This window comes from Delphinus delphis, chromosome 8 (genome assembly GCF_949987515.2).
Source record: "Delphinus delphis chromosome 8, mDelDel1.2, whole genome shotgun sequence".
Classification (NCBI taxonomy): Eukaryota; Metazoa; Chordata; class Mammalia; order Artiodactyla; family Delphinidae; genus Delphinus; species Delphinus delphis.
The window spans coordinates 55579123-55600685 of record NC_082690.1 but is presented as its reverse complement, the minus strand read 5'-3'; the positions used below and the strand labels follow the sequence as shown (position 1 = coordinate 55600685).

At 42.3% G+C, this 21563-nt stretch overlaps 1 protein-coding gene across 1 annotated transcript in view; it reads right to left on the bottom strand.

Annotated features, from left to right (window-relative positions):
* PAK1 (p21 (RAC1) activated kinase 1) overlaps nt 1-12956 on the bottom strand; it is a 158294-nt gene extending 145338 nt beyond the window's left edge. Inside the window, exon 1 of the mRNA XM_060018220.1 lies at nt 12847-12956. The gene's annotated coding sequence lies outside the window, so the exon portion shown is untranslated. The remainder of the gene's footprint in view (nt 1-12846) is intronic.
* Between the last annotated feature and the right edge of the window lie 8607 nt (nt 12957-21563).

The window sequence follows — 21563 nt, the reverse complement described above, 5'->3', positions numbered from 1 at the left end:
ATGTCAACTTGGCTAAGCTATAGTACCCAGTAGTTCAATTAAACACTAAACTAGGTGCTGCTGTGAAGGTATTTTATAGAAACAGTAAACATCTACATTCAGTTGACTTTAAACAAGGGAGATTATCCTTCATAATCTGCATAGGCTTCACCCAATCAGTTGAAAGACCTCAAGAGCAAAACTGAGGTTTCCCTGCTAAAGAATTCTACTGGTTCTGTTTCTCTGGTAGGACACTGACTGATACAATGGTATTAGGCAAATTATGGAATAACATCTTAAATTTTATAATGAACACTACACAGTAACATGAGGGAAATGTTTATAAGTCAAGAAAAACAAGGCAAACAAATGTAGGTCTACATTGTGATTATAATTATGTAAACAGGTATGTTTACATACAAGAAAAAAGGAAACAAGAGTTTATTCATTTGACTGAAGGAATTGTGCCTGAATTTTAAATTTATTAACAGTATTACAAAATAGTTTGTTAAATAGAGCTCTGTTATTTTTAATCGAATAAAGTTAGTAACATTGTACGTGTTAAGCCTTATTAGAATTGTGGCCCTATAAAGAAATTGGTACTAACCTAAAAGAACTCTGCCAATTTTGAAATGTTGCCTGGGAGAGTACTAAAAAAAAATTTTTTAAGGAAACTTCTGGAAAGCAAATATGCCTAAAAGGGCTTTAATCCAATGCCATTTTTCAGTAACATTTAATTCTTCAACTCAAATAAAATGAAGAAAGACCCAGAATGGCAAAGTAGCTGGCGATCAGCTTAAGAATTTTCCACATCCTTAGCTAGCACCAGGGCATGCATTCAATTTTGACTCAGGTCAGAGATATTTGTACTGGGCACCTAAATATTTAACACAGTGAAGTTTCTTCTCTCCTGGGCTCTCCCAACACCAGACAATGGAAAGGATTCTTGTATGTTTGCTAAACTTGAGTGAAGAAGTCATATGGACCTCAGTTTGAATGCTGGCTCCACTTTCAAATTCATTCAATCAAAAAACATTTATGGCGCTTCCCTGGTGGTGCAGTGGTTGAGAATCCACCTGCCAATGCAGGGGACACAGGTTCAAGCCCTGGCCCAGGAGAATCCCACATGCCGTGGAGTGGCTGGCCTGTGCGCCACAACTACTGAGCCCGCGCGCCTAGAGCCCGTGCTTCTCAACGAGAAGCCACCGCAATGAGAAGCCCACGCACCACCACGAGAGTGGCCCCCACCCGCTGCAGCTAGAGAAAGCCCACACGCAGCAACGAAGACCCAACACAGCCAAAAATAAAAATCAATAAAATAAATAAATTTATTTTTAAAAATGTAAAAAAGGTCTTCCCTGGTGGCGCAGTGGTTGAGAGTCCGCCGGCCGACGCAGGGGACGCGGGTTTGTGCCCTGGTCCAGGAAGATCCCACATGCCGCAGAGCGGCTGGGCCCGTGAGCCATGGCCGCTGAGCCTGCGCGTCCGGAGCCTGTGCTCCGCAACGGGAGAGGCCACAACAGTGAGAGGCCCGCGTACCGCAAAAAAAAAAAAAAACATTTCTGGAGTAGCTACTATATGCTAGGAACTGTAACTACAACAGGGAGCAAAAAAAAAAAGATACTTTTTATTTTAAGGAAAGGGGTACTATGTTAAAATTCTTTCTCTTTAAGGTGTCATGCCTTAAAGAAAAATGATTCTCCGGAGCATAGGGTCTAGTAGGGCAGACAGACATTAATCAAATAATGCCATAGAGTAGTGGGTAAGAGTATGAATGCTAAAGCGTTTAAGGGTGAAGTGTACTGATGTCTGCAACTTTTTTTGAAATGCTTCAAAATAAGATGGATTGATGAATAGATTAAGGGATGGATATTCCATAAAGCAAATATAGTAAAATATTATAGAACCTAAATGAGTATATGAGTGCTCACTAAACATACTCCCATCGTAATATTGTATTATAAAGAATTTTTAAACATACAAAATAGTTGAAAGAAGTGTATTGCTTCAAGAGGAGTCAGCCTAAAGAAGGGATTTTTCTTTTTTAATAAAAAATTCAGACTTCCCTGGTGGTCCAGTGGTTAAGACTCTGCATTTCCAATGCAGGGGGTGTGGGTTTGATCCCTGGTTGGGGAACTAAGATCCCATGTGCCAAAAAAATTTAAAAAAAAGAAAAAAGTTGAATAAAAAATTCAATCTTTGACAAAGAGTTCTACTTAGATACTACGGATATCCAGAGGCAATCTCAAAACCACTTAAAAACTTTGATTAGTCAATTTAATCAATTTACTCCTCAATATTTATTTGTTTGTTTGTTTTAGCTGACAATGATAGAGAACATTCTACACTCAAGACACTATGCTAAAAGTGCTGGTTCATCTCCTCATTCTAGCACCAAGGGGTGGGGGGTGGTTTGGGCAGTCACTATTTGTCTCTGTCTGTAAAATCTGATTTATTCATCCCTTCTCAGTCTCTCAGGATTAACTAGGATACTGCACAGGGTAGCATCTTGAAAGGTCTCTTCCTACCACACCAGCTTCATCTCATACCATTCACTCTTGCTCCCTACGGCACATCAACCATAATGTCCTGTGTTTAGTTCCTCCATGTTGAGCTAAACAAGTGTTATCCAATAGAAATATAATGCAAGCCACTAACACAAGCTACATAGGTAATCTTAAATTTTCTGGTAGCTATATTTTAAAAGTTAAAAAAGAAAAGCAAGTTAAATTAATTTGAAAAAATATTTAACCCAATTTATCCAAATATTAACATTTCAACATATAATCAATATAAAAAGTTAATTACTTTAAATTCTTTTTTTCAGTACTAAGCCTGAAATCTGGTATGTATTTTACACTTACAGCACATCTGTATATGAACCAGCAACATTTCAAATGCTCAGTAACCCCACTGGCTAGTAGCTACCACACTGAACATCAGAGTTCTAAACTGTTACCTACTTTCAGGGCCTTTGTGCACTTAAAATGTTCCCTCTGCCTGCAATGCTCTACACTCCATTCTCTGCATGACTAGTATCTACTTATCTTGCATATCTTATTTTAAAAGTATCATTTCCTCAATGAGGCCTTCCTCTTAGCACTCCAAAATTCTCTGCCCTACTCCTTTATCTTCTGTAGGATTTATCAAAACCTGCAACTACTTATTTGCACATTTAATGCTTTTCTCTTTATTCCCCTCTGGAGTATAAGCTTTATAAGAGCAAGGACAAGGACCATTTCTGTGTTGCTTATGACTGTACTCCTAGTACTAAGCACATGCCTGGCACATAGGAAGCGATCAACAAATATCTGTAGACTAATTAAGGGATAGATAAATAGAAGCACTGTAGAGATGCATTTGGTTTGTATGCATGTGGAGGTGTATATGTTTTGTCCCTACTCTACCAACCCACACATAAGGATATTCTCAGCAGCCATTCCCAAGTGGCCTGGGGCCTTAACAAAGTAGTCAGCTTCAGACAACTCTCTGGCAACTGGCAATGGATAGAAACAACATGATTTTTGGAAAATGAATGAACTGCAAATAGCTTTTAACATTCTCCAAGGAACCAGGATTTTTTTTTTAAGTCAAGGGAAAATGAAGGAAGTGCCACTGGTCAAGGCAGCACCCAAATGTTCAGGAGCCAACACCAGATTTGGAGACAGATGATATAGATTAAAGATTCCAATTTGCAAACTCCCAGCTCTGCTATCATGGACAAGCCACTTAACTTCTTTCCATCTGTAAAAATATGATGCATTAAGGACAGAATTAAATGAGATTGTATACGAAAGTGTTTCGAAAACAGTAAAGCCTAAATATATATTGTCTCTAGCCTGCTTAGGAAACGTGGACTTACAAAAGTGGATCATAATGAATTTTTCCCCTTTGCTCATCTAGTTTCTTGTTTTAAGTTACTTTGCAGATTACATATAGATAACTTCTTGAACTGACCAAGCAAAATGTACCCGGACACCAAACAAAAATATCAGACTCTGGACCAGCCAGGTAATTCCAGATGGGAAAATAATCTTAAATAGAAGAAAATGTTATAAAATAGTAATTCTTTAACAGGTGATTGGGGAACTAAGAGTCCTTCCAACTATACCAAGTCCCTCTCTATCCATGCCCCAACCTGGAAATTTAAATTTTACTCCTCTAGCCCACTGAGAATTGTTTCCATAGTGAAATACTGTTACTGATAGACTATGGGGATCATGGACTATTTTACTATGGAGTAAGGGTGAGGGCAGGGGAGAGAAGAAGATAAAAATATTTTTTAAATAAATAAAAAAACTTAAAAACACTGTCATAAAATATCTGAACTAAGAAGCTGGCATCAAATTTAATACATCTAACAGGAGAAGCCACCACAATGAGAGGCCCGCGCACCACAACGAAGAATGGCCCCCGCTCGCCACAACTAGAGAAAGCCCATGCACAGCAACAAAGACCCAACACAGCCAAAAATAAATAAATAAGTAAATAAATTTATTTTTAAAAATAAATTTAAAAAAATTTAAAACATCTATTTGACAGCTAAGGAAAACGGAGGCTCAGGGTGGTTAAGTGACTTGCCGTAGTTACACAGTAATAATCATAAAAATGTCTTCAAATCCCAACTTGATCTCTCTGCTTCTAAATTTTCTAATCTGTAAAATGAGTATAAAACAGTATCTCTCTTATAGGATTATTCTGAGGAATAAATGAAAAACCAAATGTAAAGTACTTGGCACTGTGAAAGTCCCCAGTAAAAGGTCAGTTGTAATGAGGCTGAGGATGCTGATTTGCTCCTGATGTCATTTATCCCCAACATACAATGAGGCTGGGGGGAGAAGGTGGCTGGGAAACAGGGACATCACTATCCCAAACTCATTTTTTAAGAAGATTAAAAGGGTATAGATGAAATGCTATAATACTTACTGTTGGCTATCTTTCTACAATAAAACTCTGATAGATTTGTTGTTGTCCTTGTTTTACCTTTTATTCTTCTGTATTCTCCATATTTTCTACAAGAATCACATATTACTTTCATAATAAAAGAAACATAAATGTATTTTAAAAACAAACAAGGGGGGTTTCCCTGGTGGCACAGTGGTTGAGAGTCTGCCTGCTGATGCAGGGGACACGGGTTCGTGCCCCAGTCCGGGAAGCTCCCACATGCCGCAGAGCGGCTGAGCCCATGAACCATGGCCGCTGAGCCTGCGTGCCCGGAGCCTGTGCTCCGCAACGGGAGAGGACACAACAGTGAGAGGCCCACGTACCGCAAAAACAAACAAGGGGGTTTGAGTAAAGACATTCAAATTGGAAGAGTAACTATCTGATGCTATTTTAGCTTGCTGGACCCTGGTTACCAACTCCTGGGAAAAAAAATCTATTTAAATGATTAAGGAAAATCCAAGAAAATGCCCACAGAATCTTAGAGCTAAAAGCACTTTTATAGATCACTTAGTCCAAACTCCCAACTAATAGCCAAAATGAGTCAAGCACTTTAAAGCTTATGAATTGCTATGCATTTATCTATGGAGCTCACCTGATCCTCACAACACCAGAAAAGCATAAGAGAGCTACAGTGTATTGGAAGAAGCACAAGCTCAAGAGTCAGAAGGACTTGTCCTCAAACCATAGCTGTGCTGTACAGCCTCAGGCAATTCAATTAACCTCTGTTTTCACTTCTATAAAATGGACATAAAATAATTCCTGTCTTAGCTAACCCAGGGAGTTGCTGAAAGAATAAAGTGAGATGACATTAGTGGAAGTACTTTGTACACTATCCAAAAGGCCATTCATCGTCTGAGCCTTGCTTTCCTGTCTGCTCTTACCACTCCCCACCTTGCACCCCATCCTCTAAGTGTACTAAACTACTCAGAGTTCCCCAAACATGCTCTCAAGCCTTCTAGCCCTTGTATCTCTCTCTTTCAGAAAGGTCCTCCTTCTCCCTTCTCTTTCTACCTCTCCCCCACTGTCTTGGTTAATCCCGGCTTATCTCTCAAAATCCAACTTAGGTGTCACTTCCATTGAGAAGGCTTGCCAAACCACCCCTATTTCAGGTGAAGTAGATGCCTTTCCTCTGTCTTCACATAGCACCAGTATATATATCCATGTGTCATTTTTTTTCTCAATATAGTACAGTTGTCTACAGACATGTTTGTTTCTCAAATATAAACTTAAAGGTAGGGACAAGGTATCATCTATCTGTTTCTTCACAGCCCATGACAATGCCTGAGGCTTAATATGTGTTTAGCAAATTAAGGGACTTTAGATGACAATTAAAACAGTTTTCAGGGGCTTCCCTGGTGGCGCAGTGGTTGAGAATCCGCCTGCCAATGCAGGAGACACGGGTTTGAGCCCTGGTCTGGGAAGATCCCACATGCCGCAGAGCAGCTGGCCCCGTGAGCCACAATTACTGAGTCTGTGCGTCCGGAGCCTGTGCTCTGCAACGAGAGAGGCCGCGATAGTGAGAGGCCCGCGCACCGCGATGAGCGGTGGCCCCCGCTCGCCGCAACTACAGAAAGCCCTCCCACAGAAATGAAGAGCCAACACAGCCATAGATAAATAAATTAATAAATAAAATTAAAAAAAAAAAAACAGTTTTCATATAATAAGTACCAAAGACATTTATGCAAAATATTATAAGGCAGTACTTTTCAAACTTGGCTGCATAACAGAATCATCTATAACCTTTCAAGAACAGAGATTCCAAGAGATTTTGATTAAGTAGACCTGAGATAGAGCCCAGGCAACTGTATTTTTTTTCACATCTTCACAAGTAGTTCAAACGCATAGCCAAAATTAAAAACCACTGCTATACAGAATTGCAGTCATAAAATTACAACAATTGTACCTAACATCTATATAACTTAACATCTTACAATTCATTTTCACATGTTATTCATTTAATCTTCACAACAACCCTGTGAGTTAGGTATTATTTTTATTTTCCAAATGAAGAAACAGAGATTTAAATAAGTTAAGTGTCCAAGTAGGTCTTTGCCTAACTTCAAATTTACTGCTCTTCCTTCTACATCTCTCTCCTTCCCAAGAAAAATGATAAATAATATTGCCATAATATACAAAGTACTATGAGGCAAGGATTCAAATGAGAAAGCCATGAATCCCTTTGTGCAAATCAGGGAAAGAGAGAATAAGGAAAGCTAGGCCTTCAAGATATAGGCAGGCAGATGAGGGTGGAGGCCACACATATACTGTCACTGTCATTTATCACCCCAAAAGATTCAAAAGGCAGATTCTATAAAGGAATGTCCTTGCAGCCTCAGTTAGTACTTACACAGTCTGAAAGGGAAAGGGACACTGGAGAGAACTGGAAGTAGAAAAGTGGAAGAAGAAAGCCCTATAAACAAGAATGAATTTCCCAAGGCTGCATGCAAATTACCACACCCCGACTCCATGAATAAGAGCCAAAACATAATGGACTTTTTATAATTAAGACTTAGATAAATTTTAGAGAATTAATCAATACCAAACAAAATCATATTTATGAGGGATCAATGAACCTCTGGTTCTTCCTTGATTTGTTACTACACTATTCCTAAAGAGGGGATAATCTGGAGGATCCTGGCACATAGAAGATTTCTCCCATCTCAAAGACTAGATGGGAGAGTGGAGGAAGTTATTTATGAGAGATAAAGCTTAACACTAAAGCAGAAAAATGTATTACATTATGTTAATAAATCTACATTGGCAAAGGAAAAATGAATATTCAGGCACAGGTGACTCAGAACATGGATAAAGTCTGATCTCCCAACTTCAGTAAAGAAGTGTTATCCTATAAGTCTGCAATATCATGACCATCTGGCAGAGTTTTATCAGCAGTTATTTTTGGGGGGCTCAAACTGTGGACTTCAGTTGGGATTTCCTAGTGAGAAGAGGTTAGAGAGATTAGAAAGCAATCTAAAAGGACATTTCTAGTGCCCCAAAGTTTAGCCTGATAGGGTTTAAAAGGCAATATGATATAGTGGCAAAAATAAAGTACATTTAGATTCAAAAAAATGTAGTTTTAAACCAATATTTAGTCATTTGCTAATGATGCACCTTTGCGCAAGCCAATGGAAATTTCTATTTCACATGGCTGTTGTGAAGACTGAACAAAACGCACCAAGGAGGGGCTTCCCTGGTGGCGCAGTGGTTCAGAGGCCACCTGCCAATGCGGGGGACACGGGTTCGTGCCCCTATCCAGAAAGATCCCACATGCCGCGGAGCGGCTGGGCCCGTGAGCCATGGCCGCTGAGCCTGCGCGTCCGGAGCCTGTGCTCCGCAACGGGACAGGCCGCAACAGTGAGAGGCTCGCGTACCACACACAAAAAAAATGCACCAGGGAAAGGTGCTATTCTTTTTCCTAATGAATGATAAATGTAAATCCATGTAAGTCTCTCTTCACCAGTCTTTCTATGCACAAAAAAAGAGAGGAGGCTAAATGAAGAAAGATTTTAACTCTCACAGCAGTACACTTACAAAACATTCCTACACCCGCCATACAGAAAAGTTAAAGCAGCTGGGGTGATGAACATGCCACATAACTGCTGGTATCAGACGGATACAGACTGGAACTGAGGTTTGCCACTTACTTAACAAAAGCTTATACAAGTTCCCTTTGCCAGTCTGAGTTTCAACCTCCTTATCCATGATATAGAGATACTAGCAATCTTCTTACGTGCTTATTTTGAAGATTGGAAAAAATATCTCCCATAGTATCTGGTACATAACAGTTGTTCAATAATGTAAGCGGCTGTTAATAAGTTTACCACCACCTAACAACCAGCTAACAAATTATACTTTTCAAAAGTTTCTTTACATTCAATGTTTTTTCAGTTGCTTCATAGCTGTAAGCTAGTCATAGCAACTGTTACTAACCCTATTTTACAGTTAGGACAAAAGGCACAAAGATAAAATTATTTCCATAAGGTCATGCAGTAATATAGAGACTAAATTAAGGTCTCCTGACTTTCTCTGGGTTTTATTACCCACCCCACCCCAAATTATAACATTAGTCCTTAGGAATTAAAATGAAACAGCATATTCTTTTTGATAAACTTAAACTTCTCTCTTTACTATTTAAAAAAAAAAAAAGTTTTTTCCCTACTTTCTAGTCATGATTTAGAAAGATAAAAAGGGGGGAAAGGAAAATGCATTAACAACAGAATTGAGAATTATCTCAAATTAGCAACTGCTGATTCTACCTTGATTTTTGTTTTAGTTTTCCCCAATAAAGCCAACAACCTCTTAATTAAAAGATTTTAAAGTCTGCTTATCAAAATGATGCTTGTTTGATAAACGATTCCAAAACTGAGAAAAAAAATCAGAAAGCTTTGTCCCATCTTTATGAGTATGCATCACTTTATCCCTCTATTTAATTTCTTCATTTCCACACTTATCACATCATGTTTTAGTATCTTTAACTCCTTAAGGACTTGAACCACATCCTATGGATATCTGAACATCCTGTCCAAGCATGGGACCTGGCATATGGTAGAGAAGGACTCAACAAGTGTTTACAAATAAATGAATCAACAAATGAAGCCAATCTCCCAGAGGGAAGTTAGGAAAGGAGAAAACTGGATATGGTATCTTAGGGCTAATAAGAAAGTGAAAGAAACAAAACATTTTAAGAGCTTCACAAGGAAGAGAAACCTTTGTGTGGAGTCAAACAGGCCCTTGTATGGCTTTAAGCATCACTAGAGAAAGACAAAAACCACAGGAGATCAGGAAGAGATAGTTTCAAGTTAAAAGGATCAAAATTAGGGTGCTTATTTAAACTTGCAAAACCACTTGCAAGTTCCCAAGAAACAATCCTGGCCTAGGATATTTTAAGTGCAATTTTAAGGTCCTGGCTGAAAGAAAAAAAAAAAAAAATCCTCCAGGCTTCAGTGGAGAAAGACATATGTAAAAGGGAAGAAAAGCTCAATCTAAAATAAATCCCCCAAAATGTTAGAATCCACTTGGCTTTGCATATTGGAGTGTGGTTCCTCTTCCTACTGAGAACTATTCTTGAATAAACCCCCAACGTAGCAGCTGGCAATAAATGGGATTAAATCATTTTTATATTATTCATTCAACAAATATTTGAGTGCCTGCTATATACAGTCACTATTCTAGGCCTTGGGATTAAAGCAGTAAATAAAACAAAATTCTCTGCTTTCAGGAAGCTTTCAATCAAGTGGCAAAAATAGATGATATGGAATGGAATGGAGTATAATAGGATAGGATGGAATGGAATGGAACAGAATGGAATAGATGGAATGGAATGTCAGGCAGTTTGTACCCTGGAAGAAAAAGGAGGGAGCGGGGAGGAGGGGAGGTGGCAAGGAGCTGGTCTTACCAAAAGCAGATCTTTTAACCCAGTGATTCTCAAACTTTAGCAAGTGTCAGAATCACATGGAGGACGTGTTAAAGCAAATATTTGGAGTCCCCAACCCTAGAGTTTTTCATCTGTAGGTCTGGAATGGGACAAACAACTTGCAATTCTAACAAATTTCCAGATTGTATTGATGCTGCTGGTGCAGAGACCACACTTGGAGCTAATTATTCTAATCCAAAGAATTAGGTAACCTCTAACTCATGGGTCTTGACTTGCTTCTTTATTCATACATTCATTTCAAACACTTATTCACTGCCAGAAGCTTTGCTAGGCACTAGGACTAAACAGATCCTGCCCTCAAGAAATTCACAGGTTCATGGAAAAGACAGGCACAAACTCAAATATTTGCAATAGAGAGCTATAGAGACCTCTAAGAGTGGTCTGTACATGAGCCAGAGGGTGGAAGAGCAACTCATTCTATGGAGGTAATAGGAGGAGAAACTAAGGGACTACTTCCCAGAGGTCCAACAAGCACTTCTCCACAGGCAGGTACAGGGTGGCATTCCAGGCAGAAAGAACAGCACATGCAAAAGCAGAGATGAGAAGAGAGTGGCAAGGGAGTTATAGAAAGTGAGGCTGCAAAGGCTGGCAGTATTCTAATCTCTGAGAGCTTCTTACTCATGTCAAAGTGTATAAAATTTTATCTTTAGGCAATGACTAGTCGGGGTGGGGATAAATCACTGGGTTTTGTTTTACAAAGATCTCTCTGGATACACAGTGCCCTCCTTTTAGAAAGCACTCCTTCCTCCAAACCTAGCACAGGGCCTCATAACATGTGCTTAGTAAATGTATGCTGAATTGAACTGAACAAGCTCTTTGTCAAGTGCTATTTTATAGATGAGAAGCAGGTCACCACCTTCCCTGAAGGACTCACTTTGGCCAGGACAAGACCTGAAAAACAGGTCCAGCAGCCTCAATTATTGCACACTACTCCCTGTACAACTGGAGTAGAGACTAGGGAAAGCCTTCATTGTTTACGTGTCTACCTCACCCACTAGACTTTGAGCTCTTTGAAGATAGGGAGTGTCTTAATAGATTCTAAATCCCCATAGCCCTAGCAGGAGACCTGAAACACAGCTCTCCAGACTCCAGTAATGTTGGGTAAATGAATGACTGAATAAGCAAATTTACCAGATAGACCCATGAGCTAATGTAGGTAAGCTTCAGTGAATGTTTCAGGGTCCATCATTCCAAAACCCTTTCTGAGAAGCAGAGTTTCTAGTTGAGGTGAGGTGGATTTCATATGCACCTGATTTAGGATTTCCCAAATAGGAACAAAAAAATGTTACAAGTGCTGTGGTAGAAATCCTACCAGGCCTCTGAGGGACCCAGTGAGGAAGTTTGGCCTGAGAGGAGTATGGGGGCGGATGCCAGCAAAGACTTCACACTAGGGGTAGTGGGGTGGGGGGATGCTTCAGTAGAGTCTTGAAAACTAAGTCGGTGGTAGACATCTGCCTGTTTCTAGGGCACAAGAGCAAACTCCTGGAACTTTAAGACTGGAAGTCACCTGCTCAAGGTCACACAGGAAGTAGATGAAGTCATAAGGTAAGACCAAGGAGGAGGCATCTGTGTACTGTTGACTCCTGTTTTCTCCTGATAAAGTTGAGAGAGAGAACCCAAAGACACAGTAGGCAAAATTAAAGATTTTTCTCAGGAACAGCTCTTAAAATAAAGGCTAGACTAGTGGATTCGAATTTTTATTGGTAACCATAGTACTAATCCTTCCCTTCACCTTTCACAGTTCGGGGGGGCAGGGAGGGGAGCATAAGACAGTTACCCAAAGGGCTTAACAAACAACAAGCTCTTTGCTCCCAACACCCACAAACACCCAAAACTTCCCAAGCATTCTTCCAAAACACTCCCGGTAATGTTTGCTGTGAAAATATTCAATACAGTAAAGACTATAATAATCATGTCTTTTGAAATGGAATAATGAACATAAAGTAACTCCAATTCTCCTTTCCCCGTTTAGTTTTTAACTCCACATGTTACAGAGTATTCCCGGGGTGGGGGAGGGGCAGCACAAGTCAAGCACTATCCACTCGTATTTTTCACGGAGTTCAACTCTATAGGTGATTCCCCCCCACGGCCTGGACGGGGTGATTTTTTCGTGCACAATGAATCTGACGCCGCCTTGCTAGGCTTTCCCGTCGCGGGCCAGGGTTAGGATCGGAGGACCACAAAGTTCGGGAGGGAGTCGCTCCCGGGGCCGGACCTGTCGGATCTCCCGTCCCCTCCCCTGCCCCTGTCCTCCCCCGGGCCGCTCAGGGCCCCAGGCGTCCGAGACCGGCGGCTGCGCCGGTTAGTACACAGGGGGCCTTTGTTGGTCCGACAGAAGCGGCCAGCCTCGCAGGGGCCGCCCCCGCCTCGCCTCACCTGGCGCCCCCGTCCAACCGGCCCCACCGCGGAGAATGAATGGGCCCCAGCGCCCCACCCCGCGCCGCCCCAGCCCCACAGCCAGGGGTACCGGGCGGGAGGCCGGCTCTCACCTTCCGCGCACGTTCGGCTCGACTCGGCTCCTCCTCCTTCTCCTGCTCGGAGGCGGCGGCCGAGCCCGGGAGTGAGCGCGCGAGTGCACTAGGGGACGCTTCACTTTCTCCCTCCCGCCGCCGCCGCCGCCGCTCTCTCGGCGCCTCCCCACCCCGCTCGCGCCGGGGAGTCCCTCAGGACCGGGCGGGGGTGGGAGGGTGGTCAGCGACCGTGGGGGGAGTCGGATAGGGGGGAGGCGGAGGGAGCTAGGCGACTCGGCTGAGGGGGGTGCGTGCTCCCAGGGTCAGAGATGTGAGGAGCTCGGGTGGCCTCTGGGGGAGGAGGTGGGGAGACAGAGAGTTCTTTGAGGGGCTCTCGCGAGCGCGGGGCTCCTTGAAAGAGGGAATAAGAGTCTGAGGGAAAGCTTCTGTGGAGTAGGACAGCAGAGCCGGGGAGGGAGGGGGCGGGTAGGCGCGACAGACGAGCAGAGGGGGAGGGGGGAACCGTGAGGGGGCGTCTACGGTGCTGCCGACACCTTGGACTCTAGCTGCAGCTGCAGCCGCTGCAGGGCCGCCTCCCCAACCTAAGCCGAGCTATTGTACGCCGGCCCCCGGGCCGACCGCCTCGCCCACCGGCCCCCGCCCTTTCCCCGGCGCGGCTTAGGCGCCGGCGTTGCCCGGCTCGGCCCGCCTCCCGCAGGTGGGAGGGGGCGGGGAGGGCTGGACAGACCTACGTGAGCGAGGCCAACCGGGGTGGGGGGGGGGAGCAAGCTCCTCGAATGACGTCATCGGTGCATGACGCAAGAGGCTGGGGAATCACCCGGCCGCCGCGTGACGTCATTGCGCCCGCGTCTCACCTCGAGCCCCGCACAGTATACAGGGGCAGGCTCCTTGGACGCGGGAAGGCTTTGGGACGGTTTCTGGGGGCGTTAGTGGTGTGTCGAAGAAGATGTCTCACCCCCCAGTTTTATGGTCCTCTTCAGGTTATAAAGCACCACGGCATCTGCTTGCTCTTTGCCAAGCGCTGAATTTGGAAACTACCCCATCTCCTGGGACCTCAGAGCCAGACATTTATACTGTTTCTTTTTTTTTGGAGGGGGTAAGGGGGTAAAGAAATGATAATGGAGGTTTAAACTGCTGTTACAGACAGAAAAGAATGGGCTTCTTTTCCCGCTTTTCTCCTACCTGAAGGCTACATTCAACGCAAACCTTTTTCCTGAGCTCGGGTTCTGTATTTCCCAGTGCCTCTTCTATTTTCCAATGCAGTGCTTCCATACCCCACTGTACCTCAAATTCCACATGACCCAAACTGAAACAACATTAGTGACGAAGGGTTTGGAATCAGATTGCTTTGCTTCAAATTCCAGCTATACAAATGTTAGTGACAGGACCTTAACATTTCTAAGCCACAATTTCTCTATATGAGTGTATCCTTAACTTGATCTCTTTAAGCCTCAGTTTTACCATAATAATAGCAAGTGCAATTTAGCATGTATTAAGCCCTTTGAAATGTTGGCTATTCCTACTACGTTTTTCCCCCAAGCTTGCAACTCACGTTACTTTCTGGTCTTAGAGAACGGACTGCCATCCAGCAGTCCACTGACCCAGAAACCTGAACATAGCCCCCCATTCTTCCTCTCTCAACACTCTTATCAAATTGGTCACCAAGTCCTAGCCCTTCTCTTCACTCACTACCATCACCTAGACAAATGGAGCAGCTTTCAGTCTCTCCAGATTCAACCCATTCCTACTGGTGACCAGAATGCCCTTTTAAAACCACAGATCTGATGTCTTCCCCTGTTTAAATACTCTGAAAGGGTTTTGTTGCTTTCAGGATAAAATCTAAACTCCTTAACTTGGCACTGTACAACCTTGGTGCTTACACCAGCCTTTCTAGCTTCATCTCACATGGTATATCTTTTGTTCCAGCCACACTGAAATGATACTTAATGTTCTTTGAACACACATTTCTTCATGTATCTAGCCCTTCTCTCTTTATCTCACTGGCCAACACCTATTCATTCTACAAAGCCCAGCTCAAATGTCCTTTTCATTTGTTCATTAAACTAATATTTCTTAAGTTTCCCTGAGCCTTCACAATGCTGTAATCTTATAATACTTCCATGCCTTTAATGGCATGTAGCAGACAGCATAGTAACTTTCTTTGTGTATCTGATGCCCTGAGCTCCTTGAGAGCAAGTCATATTCCTATCCGTACTATCCATATCCCCAGTATCTAGAATAGTGCCTGACATATAGTAAGAATCAGTGTTATGAAAATGTATTTAATAAATGCTCACAAAGTACTTACCTTGTGCCAGATACTGTTCTAAGCACCCTCTCTTTTAAACCTCTAACAACCCTTTGAGATAGACTACTGTTATCCCCCCATTTTATTGGTGAGGAAACTGAGGTACAGAGGGGTTAAGTAACTTAACCCAAGATCATAACCCAGTAAATTAATTCTAATCTAAACTGTATTTGCATGGTCTCGGTGGTGGGCAGAATAATGGCTCCCTAAAAATGTTCACATCCTAATCCCCAGAGCCTATGAATATATTACCTTCAACGACAAAAGGGATTTTGCAGGTGTGATTAAATTAAAGATCTTGAGATGAGGAGGTTATTCTGGATTGTCCAGGTGGATTCAGTGTAATCACAAGGATCCTTAAACGTGGGAAAAGTAGGCAGAAGAGTGAGGAAGAGGTAGATGAGACTACGTAAGAGGTCAGATGTGAGATGTGATTCAATGTGAGGAGCACTCCATCCACCTTTTGAAGACAGAGGAAGAGAGCTACCAACGAAGGAATAAAAACAACTCCAAAAGCTGGAAGAGGCAAGAAAACAGATTGTTCCTTGGAACCTCCAGCAAGGAACAGAGCCCTGCCAACACTGTGATGTTAGCCCAGTGATACTAATTTCAGACTTCCGGACCACAGAACTGTAAAATAATGAATGTTTGCTGTATTAAGCCACTACAGTTGTGATAGTTTGTTACAGCAGCAATAGGAACCTGACACAGTCTCAAGTCAAGGGCGACTGCTTATGCTAACAAGTGGGAAGGGCTCCTTGTTAGAGGTGCCAGATTCTCAGTTGCATCCACCCAAATGTCTCCATCCCAGGCCTCATCCCACTCCCCACAGGAACGCTGACTTTAGCATAAGAGAACAGTCAAGCGGTCTCTGAAACCGCAACTATTACATTCTGGGCCTGATTTTCAGCACAATCTGCTCTCTAGCTGCTGGAAAAGAGGGTTTTAAAAAAACCTTCCATGTAGGTCTTCTGGATCTCATACATGTCCTGAATTGATAGGTGGATGACCTGAGCCTGAATTTCTCTTTCTTCAGGGCTTTTAAGATAGTTCCAGTCAATTCCATGAATTATAATTAACATTACTCCCATCCCATTCAAGTGCTAGAGCATGCATTCTCAATAATGACAATATCAACCTCCAAGGAAGTGAAAACTTGTTCTTAGTTGGGCAAAACACATCTTAGATTTTATAATGGTTTGTGTCCTCCAAAGCTCAACCCTCTTTGACAAAATCTTATTCCTTAGCATTTCATTTCCCTGGCTAGGGATAATTTATTGAGTTATAATTGATATACAACATATTATTCATTTTAGGTGTACAACATAATGATTTAATACATGTATATATTATGAAATGATTGCCACCATAAGTTGTTAACATCCATCACCATATACAGTTACAATTTTTGTTTCTTGTGATGAGAATTTTTAAGACATACTCTCTTAGCAACTTTCAAATATGCAAAACAGTATGTTTAACTATAGTCACCATACTGTACGTTACATTTCCCAGACTTATTTATAACTGGAAGGCTGTACCTTTTGATCACCTTCACCTCTTTTGCCCACCTCCCACCCAGAATACTTTAACTTAATTTAATTTTTCTCCCTAGGGGGACAATATTTTTTTAAATGGCTGAGAATCCCTGTGCTAGAGCTACTACATAATCTGGTGTATTCCTTCCACTTGTACTTCCAGTCTTCCACAGGTGAAGAGTTTAGTCGTTGTGACTGCACAGCCTATCAGGGGTTATCACTGCTCAACTTATCATCAACAGCAGAGTCCTTGTTGCCATCTGGTCAGTGAGTGATTCAGTTCCAGAAGCCATCCTGAGGGTGTTCACTCTGAGGTCACTCCTGGTATCAGCTAACTAAGTTTAGATTTCCCAAAAAGCACAGCCTAAGATAAATACTTGGGTTCAGGTAGTTTATTTGGGAGGTGATCCTAGAAAACAGAAATGAGACAGGGGGAAGGGAAAACCAATGTAGAGTCTGTTATTGAGGGTCTCACTTCTGCCATAACCTCAGAGAAACATATAGAATGTCTCCCAGATTAGAACCATCTGAGAGGACTTCCCTGGTGGCTCAGTGGTTAGGAACCTGCCTGCCAATGCAGGCGACAGGGGTTCGAGCCCTGGTCCAGGAAGATCCCACATGCCACAGAGCAACTAAGCCCGTGCGCCACAACTATTGAGCCTGTGCTCTAGAGCCCACGAGCCACAACTACTGAGCCCACGTGCCACAACTACTGAGCCCACGTGCCACAACTACTGAAGCCTGCGCACCTAGAGCCTGTGCTCCGCAACAAGAGAAGCCACGGCAATGAGAAGCCCACGCACCGCAACCAAGAGTAGACCCTGCTCGCCGCAACTAGAGAAAGCCCATGCGTAGCAACAGAGACCCAATGCAGCCAAAAATAAATTAATTAGTTAATTAATTTTTTTTAAAAAAAAGAGGGCTTCCCTGGTGGCGCAGTGGTTGAGAGTCCGCCTGCCGATGCAGGGGACACGGGTTCGTGCCCCGGTCCCGGAAGATCCCACATGCCGCAGAGCGGCTGGGCCCGTGAGCCATGGCCGCTGAGCCTGCACGTCCGGAGCCTGTGCTCCGCAACGGGAAAGGCCACAACAGTGAGAGGCCCGCGTACCGCAAAAAAAAAAAAAAAAAAAAAAAGAACCATCTGAGAGATGAGAGCTTTTATCCACAGGCTTCCATCCCTATTTGAATGATGATTGCCCCCAGGGCTGTTGACTCCCAAGGACCTTGTGACTTTGCTTGCAGGGCTACAGGTATCAGAGAAGGTCCTAAGGCAGAATAAGGAAAGATGTAAAGTGTATACTTGAGGTGACACACTAGCACCATGAGGAGAGTTGGAACTGTTTTCCAAAATTTCAGCTGAAATTAGATGTGGGTTAAAGGAATGTGACAAGTACCAGAGATATCTGCCACAGACTAAGTGGGTTTCTTTTATAGTTTCACATTATAAAACCAACTTTAGTAGATAACACCAAACCTATGTTCCAAAATAATTGAACCAATTTACACTTCCACCAGCAATGAGAGTTCCAGCTGTTCCACATGCCCACCAGTACTTGGCATTATCAATCTTTATTATTTTAATCATTTGGTGGGTATGTAGTGATATCATATTATGTTTATCTGCATTCCTTTGATTACTAATCAGGTTGAAAACCTGTTCATAAGTTTGTTGGTCATTTGGATATCCTATTTTGTGAAGTGTCTGTTCAGATCTTTTGCTCAAGTTTTTAATATCAACTTTATTGGAGTATAAATTACATGTGATAAAAATACACCTATTTTAAGTGTTTAGCTTGATGATTTATGACAAATGTTTATTCCTTGTAACCACTACCATACCCTTTCTGACCCAGAAAGTTCCCTTGTGCCCCTTCACTGTCAATCCCCTACCCCCTGCCCCACCCTGGCAACCAATGATCTGCTACCACTGTAACTTAATTTTGCCTATTCTAGAATTTCATGTAAATGGAACCGTATGTACTTCTTTGTGTCTAGTTTCTTTCACTCAGCATAATGTTTTTGAGATCATCCATGTTGTTCATGTGTCAGTCGATACTTCCTTTTTATTGCTGAGTAGTATTCCATTGTATGGATACACTACCACTAGTTTATCCATTTAACTGTTGATGGGCATTTCAAGTTTTTGGCTATTATGAATAAAGCTACTATGATCATTCATGTACAAATCTTTATGTGGATATATATTTTCATTTCTTTTGGATATGAAATGAATGGGTTGTAGAATGAATGCATATTTAACTCTATAAGAATTGCTAAATTGTCTTCCAAAATAGTTATACCACTCAGTGTCCTTTTCACATGTCCCCATCTTTCTTTGAGCACTTCCTTGCTTTTTGGCCCAAGATGTTCCAGGCTCTTCTTGCACTTTCTTTGACCCAGTCCTCAAATAAGTCATGTCTCCAAAGAGTTCTTATTCCTTTCATTGAAGAACAGTATTTACAAGCCAAGATCTATGCACTAGCTGAGTTCATTACTGGGGAGAGTCACTGTTCCCAGGTGCTCTCGGTATATATAAGACTCCAAGCAGACTCACTCTCACTCTCCTTCTGGCCTTTGAAAAGCATGGCACCAGGAATTCTATAGCCACAAGGAAATGAATTCTGCCAACAACTTGAGGGAGCTTGGAAGCCTCTGATGATAATGCAAACTGTCAACACCATGTTTGTAGCCTTCTGAGACCCCGAGGAAAGGACCTGCCTAAGTCGTCCACAGACTTCTGACCCACAGAAACTAAGATGATAAATATGCGTTGTTTTAAGCCACAAAGTTTGTGGTAATTTACTGAGCAATAGAAAACTAATACAGGAGGGGTAGGAAAGAAAGCTCCACCAGTTAAAGGCACTCATGAAAGTTTGGGAAGGCAGAAGTGAGGCAGAGGTCATCTTCTTGCTGCCTTGGCTACTGCTGCTGGAAAGAACAGTTATGGAGACTTTGGGTTTTTCTGTAACAGTATCTCAGTGGCTACTCACTAACTTTGTGCTTATCTCGAGGTAGTTGTTGTCGCAGCAGCAGCAGCATCCTGACCCCTCAGTTGTATATTCTTGAAAATCAGTAGTTCCATTGGTGGGCTTCTGATCCCCTTGCTCCCTAATTGTACAAAAGGTGGCAGTTCCACTGGCAAGTCAGTTTGGCAGTGTTGTTCTGAGAGTTATTCCTGAAGGTCCAGCCTGTAACTTACTCCTCCTAAATTTGCAACAACTTTAAAAGTACCTCATTTTTCTTTAAACCGTTTTCTACTAACAGTAGCTTGGGCGCTTTTTGTTTCCCGAATCTAAAGCTTACTGATATACCCATCTTTGCTTGAGCTAGTTTAAAAGGCTTCCTGTTGCCTGTAGCCAAGTGATCCCAATCTAAGATACCAATGAGGCCACTAAAATTGATGGTTGCAACAAGCAGTTGAGGGGAACTGAGGAGTTCAGTGAGGCAAGGCTAGGGCTAATTCATTCAACCAACACATCTCATCCCCTGCTCTTTGTTGGGGCCTGGAAATAAAGAGATGGATCATGAATACCCTTGCCCTCAAAGAGCACAAAATCTAGTGGGGAGACAAACACATATATGAATAAGTCATAGTACAACATGTTATGACTTGTAAAGGAATTAGTTAAATGTAGTGAGAGCCCAGAGAAGACAACAATAATTCTGCCTCCCCAGGGGTATTGAGATGGCCTTTGAGCTGGGTCTCATAGGATGAGTGAGTCTAAAAAGAAGGAAGAGAAAAAAGACCCACTACCCACAAGCCTTGCTGAACCCAGAGTAAGTCAGTCACTTTCAATTCATCATTCCATTTAACCTTCACAACATCCCCATATATAGGTATTATCTCTTTTTAATAAATAAGCTGGGCCCCAAAGGTTAATAATTTGACAGTGTCACACAACTGAATATAACAGGAAACAGTCCATAGGATCTACTGTAGAAAATGGATAAAAATATAGCATAAAATATTTATTTCAGGGTATGAAATCATTTGAAGAATCATTGGGAATGCTAAAGATAAAGACTCCAGGCTGAGCTTTCAGGAGTGACTCCCAAGTCCTACTGGTGGGAGCCACCAACGGAGCTGTTGCCCTCCCACAGAAGCCTCTCTTAAGGCTGCTGGCTCCAGAACCGTGCCATCTCCTGCAGTTCATACCAGCACAAATGGTTACCTTGTGTCCTGCCTCTCTCCCCACTTAACTCAGTTCCAAACTCAAGTCTTGCTAGGATACATCTTATTTGTGAATCCTAGTTGGAAACAAGTCTAGGAAATGTGATTTGGTTTTCCAGCCTCCAGTACAGGAAGACATACCAGAAGGCAGCTGCATGGGATGTTGAATAAATCAATCCATAATTTCTGCCACATTTAGTTTGATAGGCTTAAGAATATTGATTCAAAAAAACAGTAAAATGGGGACTTCCCTGGTGGTCCAGTGGTTAAGACTTCGCACTCCCAGTGCAGGGGGCCTGGGTTCGATCCCTGGTCAGGGAACTAGATCCCACATGCCGCAACTAAGAGCCCACATGCCGCAACTAAAGATCCCATGTGCCACAACTAAGACCCAGTGCAACCAAATAAATAAATAAATATATATATTTTTAAAACACTAAAATGATTAATAATGCCAATCATGTGGACATTCTTATATACTACTGGTGGAAGTGTAAACTGACATACACTTATTGGAAGTTACTTTGAAAGCATCTAATAATATTTAAAGCATGTATCTACTATGGCCCAGCAACAGCACTTTTAAGATTCTATCCTACCAAGGGAAAAAAAAATAGGAGAAATACATGAAGTTGAAGAATGTTTACTGCAGTACTGTGACTACATAAATCTGGAAACAACCTAATATCCATCAATAGGTGACTAATTAATCGAATGA